This window comes from Eutrema salsugineum, unplaced genomic scaffold (genome assembly GCF_000478725.1).
Source record: "Eutrema salsugineum unplaced genomic scaffold, Eutsalg1_0 scaffold_7, whole genome shotgun sequence".
Lineage (NCBI taxonomy): Eukaryota > Viridiplantae > Streptophyta > Magnoliopsida > Brassicales > Brassicaceae > Eutrema > Eutrema salsugineum.
The window spans coordinates 12096171-12107676 of NW_006256486.1; the positions used below are offsets into that span (position 1 = coordinate 12096171).

Sequence of the window (11506 nt, forward strand, 5' to 3'; positions counted from 1 at the left end):
GGGCTGTGTACCGCGGTAAGCTTTTTGGTCGTAAAAATTCCTTCGCCTCGGCCAAAAACTCAACCCATGGTATTTGCACCCGATCTTCGACCCAAGCTGACTTTGGTCGATCGGTAAGGAATTTGGCCGGTGTTGAGTGATCGGTAAGGATTTTGGCCGGTGTTGAGCGATCGGTAAGGATTTTAGCCGAGGTTTCCGTCCGTCCGGTACGCGATTTGGCCGAGAAATTTCTCCAAGCGGTTTTCACCATTTTTGACCTTTTTCTTCACCGTTTTCTCCTCTGCTCCTCTTCTTAAGCTCCAAACGACTCCCAAGGCACCTGATAAAGACTTCAAAACATGCAAAACTCTTTGGGACCTAATGCAAGCCCTAAATCCTATTTTCATGCCTAAAGACACAATTTACATGGGAAAACACATGATGAGGACTCTAAAATGCTCTCTAAATGATGTAAAATATAGACATATCAGAAACAGGCCACAATATAAGCCCCTGCGGTCGCAGGTGTTCTGACCGCGGGAAACACATGTTCGACCGCGGTCGTGTCTTTCTGACCGCGGCCGAGCACTACTTCACCGCAGTCGCGTGATCTCTGACCGCGGTGAATGGTCGTTGAGATCAGACCCGACCCCAAAACCACCACTTCACCTCATTCCACCTCACCAATACCCATTCCACCTCATTCATCACTTCCCACCACCTTCATCACCACCTATCACCTTTCCAAACCCCTTCAAATGAATCCGGTCCATCACCACCAGCATCCCAGATCCAGGTAAGTTCTCTTTGGCCTTACCAATTCGATTATCTATGCATTTTTCTCATCCAATCTCGACTTGTTTCACACTAAGGACAGTGTGATTTAAGTCTGGGGGAGGATTTCATCCATTTCTAACCACTTTTCTTTCATGAGTCTTGCATTATCTACACTTTTTGCATTTTCCTTAAAGTTTTTCAAAATTGGTTTTCAAAACAAAATACGTTTTAAAGGGAATGGTGAACATGAATCAATGATAGTTGAGTGTGTGCTTTTAGACTGTTCCTAATGACATGCTCATTCATGATTTAGGACTAGACTAGGCGGTAGCTAAGCACATTTGAAACGAAGTAAACCAGAGGAATTTGAATGATTTCGATTTAGATGAAGGAATACATTAGCTTTGTTTTATTTGGACTTAATTTGCACTTAATTTTCTCATTGAAACATTAGACCAGGGAAACGAATCATACATTCAGGACTCCTTTACCCTTTTTCCACTCTCTGTTGATCCTGAATGGCTAGTTCATCTTTAGCTAGTTCCCCACCTTAACCAATCCTCTTTCAAACCACATGCACTCTTGTTTTCTATTGTCTTATATGCAGATAAGTGCAAAAACGTTGGAGAGAAAGAGAAACGACGCAGTTTTCAATCACCAAAGACAGAGACCTGCGATTTGCCGGAAAAGATCCTGGAAGGATTTAGCACAAGAGGAAGCTCAGTTTGCCTTAGAAAAAACTCAAATTTTGGTAAAATCTCGTCCTTTAATCTCTCTCTCTTTAAAAGGCATTTCCTTTTCGTTAAAAAACAAAAAAAAAAAAAATTCCGAAAATAAGAAAAGAAATAAGATAAAAGCCTTAGAGAGTCTAGAGAGGTCGAATCTTAAGTCCCAAGGCAACTGGAGTTCGATTTTATGGAGTTTTGGAGATTATTTTCTGATTCCCGGAAAGAATCTAAGTCTGGGGAATAGCTGTTTACAAAAAAGGAGGAAGGATTATGCAACAACATTTGGCAAGAAGAAGTGACTGAAAATTGCGGTCATCAACAGGTCCTTATCTCTCTTGCGGTTTTGCATATTATCTTGCATCCTCCAGATTCATCAGGTAACCCGAAACACTTTAACTCCACCACTTAAACAGCCCTTTAATGCCAAACGCCGTCTACCCTGGATGATGTCTTTAATGAGAACTAACTATTGAACTTAATGAATGTAGAGAGCTAGTTGACTGGAATCAAGATTTAAATTGTTTAAGTTTTGCATGACGGAAAAAGTGGACTAGTATCTTTTGTGTATTAGTGTGAATTTTCTAGACTAAGTTATGGATTGATGCACTATCTTTGGTCCTAGTTTAGGAGTTCATGTCTCTGAGTTTTGTGCATTTCCTATTTTTGTTTTCACTTAACCAGTTTAGGTTACAAACAAAGGTTTTAGTCTGGAGGAGTTGATAACACCGTATTTTGACCACTTTTATGGATCGTTTTGAAATATTTTTTCTATGTTTTTAATTGCTTTTAAGTACTTTTCTTACGTTTTTCTATTATTTGTAGTTCCAAGACTCTTTTTAGGTAACTTAGGGAAAAGCTTAACAAAATGGATAGAATACCAGATTTCAGCTCAGAGTCAAACCGTTAGAAGTTTACCCCCGATTGAAGGCCTTCTCACCATCTGATCCAGCTCAAATTTGGATATCTTAAATATGGAAGTATCAGCTTTCCAGCACATTTTACAGCTTGGCAATCCAACGGTTCAATCAAAAGATACGCGAAGAGCAAGATGTCCTGTAAACCAGCCGGCAAGCGTTTCCACCCGCGGCAACCAGGCCATTCCCCGCGGTCACAAGCTCCCCGACCGCGGCCAGCCACTCATTCCCCACGGTCGCGCACATCCTGACCGCGGCCAGCTAACTCCGACATTGAAGGCCCATTTCTGAAGCCCGTATCATTTTCCCAGCCTCAATTCTGGAACCTAGAAACCAGAGAGTATTGGAGACTATAAATACATGTCATTTAGGTTGTTTTTAAGAAGAGAAGAAGAGAGATGAAATACTTTACAGAAATTTAACTTTAAGCTTTGTTTTTAGGTTTAAGGAAGAGAGAGATCTGTCTCTTGAACCCTTGTTCTTTCTTTTCAATTTTGATTTCTATTCTATCTTTTAATACTATGTTTTTGATTTCGTTTATTATGTCTGAGTAGTTTTATTGTTGGGTCTAAGAGATTTTCGATGGGGATATATATGTTCGGTGAGGATTCCATTGGCTATTGAGCCGAATCTTAGAATTTTTTCTTCTGAATTCGTTTTTACTGCATGAGAGTAGCGTCATGAACTACAATCTGATCCAGATGCTTGGTGACACGAAAGTGTTCATCCAGTGTCAGATCTAGTTTGGGAGAGCAAAACAAACATAGGAGTGGAAACCTACCTATGGGCGACTTGTGAATGCTGACGAGTCTTAAACATAATGCATCTCTTCTTTTCGAGGGCCAGAGTGGAAACCTACTGGTCAGGGTTGAGAGAGATAGTTGTCTATGATCACGACAGTGGCGTATTCATACGTCCGTGACTCCAGTTCAAAAAGTTTAAGCTAAGATCTTATCAAATCTACTCTCTAGCAATGTTTTGAATCGTTCATACCCCTGAGAAAACTTCCCTAAACCCCAGCGCTTTCTTTCTTAGAAATTTACACCGATTTTCATTCAAGCTTTAGTCTAGTTTATTTGCTCTTTCAATTGATTTTCATTTAAGCAATTAGGTTAGCCGTTTTTCTCGTTTTTACCCGTTGTTAAGTTTAGTTGTTAGGTCATTTTAATTCCCGTATTTTCTCTTTAGGATTCGTTTTTACGTTTTAAACACACCACCAAAACCCTCACAAAACTCGCCTGGTTCTAGACTTCCTTACTTTATATTTCTTTCGAAGGCTTTTGCAGGAAAGATCCTCTTTCCCTGTGGATTCGATCCCTAAGTACTGCAATCGATCAGCTGTGCACTTGCGGCTATTGATTTCACTTAGGGTAAAACTTGATACCCTCACACACGACCACATCAAGATCCCGGTGTCGATCATTATCCTAGATTTCTCACACCCCCCGATGTTCAGACGAACTACCAGAGCGTCGTCGTGGGGTTTGTCCAGATCAAGTGTTTTGCTCTCTATGAAGGTTATTTTATGGTTGTGACCTTGTAGGGAGCGCGTACCCTCAATCGGTTTCGATCCTACAATGGTAGGCTTTTATAGAATTCACCGAATTTTGGCATAACTTGGAGCCACCAGATATAAAATCTATGCATTTAAGCCGGTTTGGCTCGAAGAGGTCCAAGACTTGCGAGGGTTTGCTGGGTTTGGGCTTAGCGACCTCGCGGATGTTTGGTTGCGAGCTATTTGGCTTCGAGATGTTTGGTTGCAAGCTGCTCCTCTTTTTGGGAGCAGACGTTGGGGAAATTACTGATTTCATAGATCCTCCATACAGACTGAGCTCTCGGAAAATGAGATATATTCTCTTTTTAGGGTCTGGTGGGAGGAGGATTTTGGGTTTTCCTCCGCCGGAGTTCGCTCTCTTTTACTCTTGGTACTCTTTTTGGCCTTTTCCGGAGTCGGAGCTTAAGGCTCTTCTTTTTCCTCCACATCCTCTTCTTTTTCTACGGGTTTTGCAGGGTGGTTGGCTTTTTCAGCTAACATTTTTAGCACAGTACGACATTCTTGAGTAAAATGTCTTTTTTTGTTATGATGAGTGCAGAATTTGTTTGCATCAAAAGTGGATTTTTTTTTCTCCTTTTTATCTTTCCAGGGAGTTCTGATAGCAAAGGAGTGTAATCCCTTGTTGGCGGGTTCGTTTTTTGGCTGTTTTCTTAGCCGGGGTGAGGTTGGTAAGGCCTGCTTCGAACTGCTCTTGGAGGATTTTGCTCCTCGTAGTGAGCAAAGGCAGAAGCTCGATGCAAGGCGTCATCAAGCGATACCGGGCAGCGAACTGATGGTTTTTCCCTGAATTGAGAGGAGAACCAAAGCCCTTGTTTGAGCGCAGCGAGTGCTGCGCCCTCATTTAGTTCAGTGATCCTGGATTTGATTTCCTTAAACCTGGTTAGGTAAGATCGCAGGGATTCCTCATGTTTTTTTTTTTTTTTGCAGTTCCACAGGTCTGCTTCGGTCGCTTTGGATTCCATGAATACAGAATACTATTTCAGGAAGACCGAGGTGAGTTGTGAGAAATTGTCGATGGAATTTTCTTCCAGTCCAGCAAACCAGCCGACGAAATTTTTAGCAAAGAATCGGCAATAACCTGCTACTTTCTCTTTGTCGTTTAGGTGGGCTCATGATAACACCGTATTTTGACCACTTTTATGGATCATAATAATGTCTTATGCAGGTGTTTTAACTCTGTTTTCAATGGTTTTAAAGTGTTTTCAATGTTTTAGAGTTTCAAAAGACTTTTCAGGAAACTTGGGCAAAAGATATGCAATTTAGAATAAATGAGCAATTTTGGATAAATGCAGACCGTCAGAAGTATGATAAGCGAAAAAGACCTTCTCACCGTCTGATCACTCCCAAAATTTTAGAAAACATAGAGGATCCAACCAGCGTTTTAATGCATTTGGTTTGGAGACAATCCAACGGTTAGATCTTCAGATACTTCCGATGCAATAAAGACAGAAAATGCAGTTCTGTATGAGAGCCACGAGCCGGGACCGCGGCCAACACCTATTTCCCCTCGGGTAAGACCATCCCCACCGCGGCCAGACAACGTTCACTTTCCGACGACTTAATTAAAGCCCAGATCAATTCATTTCGTTATTTTTGAAGCCCTAAGTGTCCTGGACAACTCCAGAAGCAATAAATACCCTCTGTAGGTCATTCTAAAGAGGAGAGACGAGATAGAGATCGATAGAAACACATACTTAGAGAGAGAGAGAGATTTTGTGTGGAACCCTAGAGAGGTGGCCGCCGCCGTCTCAGAAGAAGGAGCCACCGCTGGAGGAATTCATTGCGCCTCCGTCTGCTTCTCCGTTCTTCGTTTTTCTTCCATGTTTTCTTTAATTTCCTGCAACTTTCAATACTCTATGATGTTTTGTTACAATATGTTTGAGTAGTTACCCAGTTGGGTTTAAAAGGATTTTTCAAAGAGAATTTCGTGTATCTTTGCTTATGAATCGATGGATTGAGGATTATTAATCTTCTAGATGTTCTTCGTTTGCCTTTGATTTTACTGCGTGATTCTTTGCTGGCCACTTAGAATCCGATCTGATATGATATGTTGCGAAAGTTTTCATTGATTGTCTGAACTAGGGTGAACCGAGCAATTCCTCTATAGGAGTGGAAACTTACCTGTAGTTGAGTTGTGAATGTTGATGAGTCTTGTTCTGCTATTGCATCTTCTCCTTTCCAGGATCAGAGTGGAAACCTACTGATCAGGGTTGCGAGAGATAGTTGTTTAGTGCTGCGAAAGTAGGCTATTCATACTTCTGTGCCTCGAGTTCTAGAACATACGTAGTTGATTACCTTTATCATATGCTTAAAATCGACATAGCCTAGTCCATGAATCCCTGCGAAACCCCTTGAGCCCCAACGTTTTTTTTCCATTGTTTACAGCCTTGCTTTTCATTCGATTTTCCTTGATTCCCATTCGCCTTTGATCTATTCGAATTTTTACTTGCTTTCATTTGCCTTTTTTTTTCAATTGCTTTTACTTGTTTAGCTTTCTAGTTTAGATTTCGTGACAACCAAAACCCAAACCTGTTTAGTTCTAGTCTGATTTAAGCATTGCCGTGAATTCGTACTAAAACAACTAAGTCTCTGTGGATCGATACCGTAAGTACTACAGCGCAAATCTGTGCACTTGCAGACATTTAGGGGTTATAAATTTAAAACCTGAAGCTTAGTAAAACGAAAACAACAACCCCGTTTACAATCGCATCAAGTTTTTAGCGCCGTTGTTGGGGACTTTGATTTGTTTCGTTGCTAATCCCAGCTTAAATCCAATAGAACACTTGTTTACTTTTACTTTTTCTTTTGAATCTTTCAGGTTTCTCCGTAATGAGAGACCAGGAATATGTTCCCGGGACTCTTGGTGATCCACCATATCGTGTGGATGGTGATCCAAGCGATGATGACCTGACTGATGATGAGTTTGAAGAACCGATCTATGATGACAATGAGCTAATCCGATCGGTAAAACGTGAAGATCATGATGAACTAATTGGAAGAATCGATTCACTCGAGAAGTTATTGGGAGTTCGAAGAGCTATTCAACCAGCCTTACCAGAGGATGGTAAAACCGAAATCAAGGTACCCAACATCCACCTAGTTCAACAAAATCAATTCTATGGTTATTCATTCGAAAACCCGATTGACCATATCGAGACGTTCGAAGAATTATGTGCAACCATTACAGCAAATGGGGATTACCACAAGTGTAGTCTTTTCCCATTCTCTTTGAGAGACAATGCCAGCAAATGGCTAAAATCTTTAGAACCTGCTTCACTAAAAACGTGGAAAGCGTGTAGAAAGGCTTTCCTAACCCATTTTTACACTAGAAATCGTTCCAATCTGTTAAGAAACAAGATAAGAACTTTTAAACAGAAAGAAGATGAAGATCTTTTAGATACTTGGGAAATATTTAGGGAATACCAAAGAGATTGTCCACATCACGGATATACCGATGAATACCTGATGGGTATCTTCTATCGAGGTATAACTACAGAGTTACGACACTCTTTCGACACAGCAAGTAATGGAGACTTCTCAACTAGATCTGTAGAAGATGCTCGTGTTTTCATAAACAATTTCACAAACAACATTAGTAATCAAGCAACCTTTGGCAATTCCGCACTTCCTGAGAAGAAAGAAGAGATCTCGAAAGTTATGAAGTGTCTCCATCACATAATGAGTCAACTTTGATTGCAACAACCAAACAAGGCACACAATACGTGTAACTTTGATGGTTGGGACAACCCAATGGATTCTTATGATCAAGAGATGGTGAACACTGCAGAAGTCTATCAAATTCATGATTTTCCATTCGTTTCTGATCACCGTGGGTCCATTCATTCGGACCGCGGGAAAACATACTTTCACCACGGTCGTGATGATGCTGACCGCGGCCAAGAGCAATTTCACAGCGGTCGCGAGCCTTATGACCGCGGGAAACCATCTCCCGAACCTATATGGGCTGTTCAATCTGATCCAAACCCCTATCATAGTTTTCCCTCTTCTGAAGCTGAAAATCTAAACAAAAGAATTCTAGAGCGTGAAAAATCTAGGTCTCAAGAAATTTTAGATCTGAACTAAAAACGATGCAAGAAGATTTCAATAAAAAATTTTCCACCCTCCTTAGCCTAATGATCAAAACTAATTCTAAAAACTTAGATAATTCCAAGGAGGAGCCAAGTGAAAATTCTTTCGAAATCTCAAGTGTAGCAGATCCCTCCGATCATGTGAAAGCTATCACACTTAGGAGTGGATTAGCTTACAAAGAGCCTGAATTTCCTAAAGATCCCTAAGATGAAGAAATTGGTAAGGAAAAGGAAAAAGAAAGAGAAAGAATAATGGTTAAAGATATTGAAAAAGAAGTGGTAGGAGAAAAGGATGGAGAAGAAGTAAGAGAAGATACATCCCGGGAAATTCTCGGAGAAGACCCAATTCCCCCTCCACAAACTCGTGTCTATAAACCTAAACCACCATACACTAGAGCCTTAAGTGCCCCAAAAAAGGAAAAAGAAAAAGCTAAGCTGAAAGAGCTAATCGATCAATTAAATGTGAGATTACCTTTTGTAGAAGCTTGTGCTATGATTCCTGCTTTAAGAGAATACATGAAGGGTATTCTAAAAAATTCTTTAACTCTTGAAGAAGGCTTTATGATGATAACCCATGAATGTAGTTCTATCCTGCAAAGCCAAATCCCTGAAAAGAAAAACGATCCTGGAAGCTTCGTACTTTCATGCACCATCAATGATGTAGCTTTTGAGCGTGCTCTCTGTGATTTAGGATCGAGCATAAACATGATGCCTCTTTCAGTAGCAAAACGTTTAGGACACCACACTTTCCATCCCACTAAAACTTCTTTAGTATTAGCTGATCGTTCCGTTAGACAACCTGTAGGTATCTTAATAGACGTTCCCGTCGAAATCGAAAAATGTTCCATCCCAACCGATTTCGTAGTTCTAGAACTAGAAAGAAAACCTAAGGATCCACTTATTCTTGGAGAACCATTCCTATCTACAGCCGGAGCCATAATCAATGTCCTGGAAGGAAAAATTGACCTTCATCTAGCCGGTCTAGTTATGCAATTTGACATGAACAAAAGTTTCAATAAATCGACTTTGGATGGCAAAATTTGTTGGATTGATGAGCTAGATGGAATTATTGAGGAAGTCTATGAAGATCTACTTCTCGACGACCCTTTAAGTGTCACGCTTTCACCCACAAAAGACGAACGCAATTTCTTTGAAGAAATTTCAAGTGAGTGCGCGCGTATGCTTGATAAGTCCGAAACTTATAGGAAACTTCTAAACTATCTAGATCTTAAGGACCAAACAAACATTCTTACACCTCCTAAAGACACTGCCGCAGCAATTAACGATCCTTGGAGGGAGCTTAAAGCCCCTAAAGTCAAGCTTAAACCTCTTCCTGTCGGACTTAAGTACGCTTTCCTTGGACCAAATTCGACTTATCCTGTCATTATAAACTCAGGTTTGACAGAAGAAGAAATCACAATGCTGTTGACTGAGCTGAGAAAGCATAAAAAAGCCTTAGGATATTCACTTGAAGACATACCTGGAATCTCTCCAGATCTTTGTATACACAAGATTAATCTAGATACAATGCTAAAAACTCAATCGAATGTCAAAGGAGACTGAACCCTAATCTCATGGATGTTGTCAAGAAGGAGATTATGAAGCTTTTAGAAGCTGGAATAATCTTTCCAATCTCATATAGCACTTGGGTTAGCCCAGTTCATGTTGTCCCGAAGAAAGGAGGACTGTCATTAAAAACGATAAAGATGAAATGATCGCTACAAGAACAGTAACTGGATATCGTATGTGCATCGATTACCGGAAACTGAACTCAGCGACTAGGAATGATCATTTTCCACTTCCCTTCATAGATCAAATGCTAGAAAGGTTAGCTAATCATCCCTACTATTGCTTCCTTGATGGATACTCCGGATTTTTCCAAATTTCTATTCGCCCGGAGGATCAAGAAAAAACGACATTCACTTGTCCATATGGCACATTCGCTTATCGAAGAATGCCTTTTGGATTGTGTAATGCACCTGCTACCTTCCAGCGGTGCATGATGTCGATCTTCACAGATTTTATTGAGGATTTCATGGAAGTATTCATGGATGATTTCTCGGTCTATGGATCTTCTTTTGAAAAATGCCTAGGCCATCTCGGTAAAGTTCTGCAAAGATGTGAAGATAAGCACTTGGTATTAAATTGGGAAATATGTCACTTCATGGTACGAGACGGAATCGTGCTTGGGCACAGAATTTTGGGAAAAGGAATTGAAGTTGACAAGGCAAAAATCAAAGTCATGACAAGCCTACATCCCCCCAAAAACGTAAAGGGCATCCGTAGTTTCTTAGGACACGCAGGATTCTATAGACGCTTTATTAAAGATTTTTCTCAAATAGCTAGACCTCTTACGTGTTTGCTTTGCAAGGAAACGAACTTCGAGTTCGATGATGAGTGCTTAGCCGCGTTTCATAAGATCAAAGAAGCTCTTGTCTCCGCTCCAGTCGTGCAAATACCTGATGGGGAACTCCCATTTGAAATCATGTGTGATGCAAGTGACTATGCAGTCTGAGCAGTGCTTGGCCAACAAAAAGATAAGAAACTGCACATAATCTACTACGCAAGCAGAACTCTAGACGAAGCTCAATGCAATTATGCAACAACAGAGAAAGAACTTCTAGCTGTCGTATTTGCATTTGAGAAATTTCGTTCTTATCTCGTAGGATCTAAGGTCATAGTTCATACTGATCATGCTGCAATCAAGTATTTAATGTCTAAGAAAGACGCTAAACCGAGGTTGATAAGATGGATCCTCCTACTGCAAGAATTCGACATCAAAATTTGAGATCGGAAAGGAGCAGATAATGGAGTTGCAGACCATCTTTCACGAATTCGATTTGAAGAAAGATTGCCCTTAAATGATAGTTTGCCAGAAAAAAACATCTATGCAATAGATACAACCCCCACCAATGTCAATACCGCACCACCAAGGCAACTCATGCGAAGATCAGATGCTTTCAACACACCATGGTTTAGGCACAAAGCGAATTACCTAGCAGCTGATGTAGAACCACCGCAAATTTTCGGTTATAGGAAGAAAAAGTTTCTGAAAGACGTGGGACATTATTTTTGGGACGAACCTTATCTCTACAAGAGATGTGCTGATGGTTTATTCCGAAGATGCATGGCTGAAGACGAGATGGAAGGAATTTTATTCGGATGCCATAGCTTGTCTTACGCAGGACACTTTGCAACCTTCAAAACCGCTTCAAAGATCTTACAAGCAGGTTTTTGGTGGCCTACCTTATTCAAAGATACTCAAGCTTATATATCGCAATGCGACAAATGTCAAAGGATGGGAAACATGAGCAAAAGGAATGAGATGCCTCAAAATTTTATTCTCGAAGTCGATATTTTCGATGTCCGAGGAATAGATTTTATGGGACCATTTCCGACTTCTTTTGGAAACCAATACATCTAAGTAGAAGGTAGACTACGTCTCTAAGTGGGTTGAAGCAGTCG

At 40.6% G+C, this 11506-nt stretch overlaps 1 non-coding gene across 1 annotated transcript; it reads right to left on the bottom strand.

The window, feature by feature from the left end:
* Window positions 1-7294: 7294 nt before the first annotated feature.
* Window positions 7295-7402, bottom strand: LOC112083272. Its single transcript, XR_002897561.1, has one exon. It is a non-coding gene; the product is annotated as a small nucleolar RNA R71 (small nucleolar RNA).
* Window positions 7403-11506: the final 4104 nt, after the last annotated feature.